We start from the raw sequence: 792 nt of genomic DNA on the forward strand, positions 1-792 counted from the left end.
TTTTTGCGATGTTGCTTTGACCAGGGCATGAACCCAGGCGCTGCGGAGTGAAAGCGCGGACTGCTTACCACTGCACCACAGCGGCCGCTTTTGTTTCGCGACCAAAAAACCTCGCCAATTTTCTTTCTCATTTGGCAAATTGCGTCAGCTCTTCAACCCAAGCACTACTTGCAGGCACTTCTGAACTTTTTTGCGTTCGTGGGCGCCAATGAATGGTTGCCGATTCGAGGTTTATTTTTACAGGGTATGACATGACCAAGCCAACGCTTTCGTGTTTTTATACTCTAAATTATTTCCATGGCGTTACAGATCTTTTAAATTCCGTTATTCCATTCGCATGTCGCCCCTTCTCTCAATGGGTAGGTTCAGAAGACGCAGCAGTTGAGCGCACCCGTTGCTAAAAAAATCAGTGATCGTTATGCGTCTTCTCTCTCTCTCTCTACTCTCAAAGGTACACACCAACATGTTGTCTCAAATAGTCAAAAACTATTAGGTGTGTACTCATATTGAGAGGACAAAATTCTTCAGCAGCAAAAGTTCTGAGAATTTAGCAGCATTCGCTCTCAAAGAGACGAAATATCAACAGTAGTACGAGAACGCAAAATTTGCAAAAACTTGCAACCTTCGAAACAGCTGATCACTTGCACAGTAGCCACTGGTGATTAATTTGGCATTTTTTCCTGATTGGTACATTTTCTCTCAATTCGTTGAAAATAGAAAAATGAAATTGGTCACAATTGTTGCTGTTTGAGATTAAAAATCAAAATGTGTGTGTGAGCTTGAGTTCGGATT

Source organism: Rhagoletis pomonella, unplaced genomic scaffold, assembly GCF_013731165.1.
Source record: "Rhagoletis pomonella isolate Grant_MI unplaced genomic scaffold, Rhpom_1.0 Rhpom_scaffold_00004, whole genome shotgun sequence".
Taxonomy (NCBI): Eukaryota; Metazoa; Arthropoda; class Insecta; order Diptera; family Tephritidae; genus Rhagoletis; species Rhagoletis pomonella.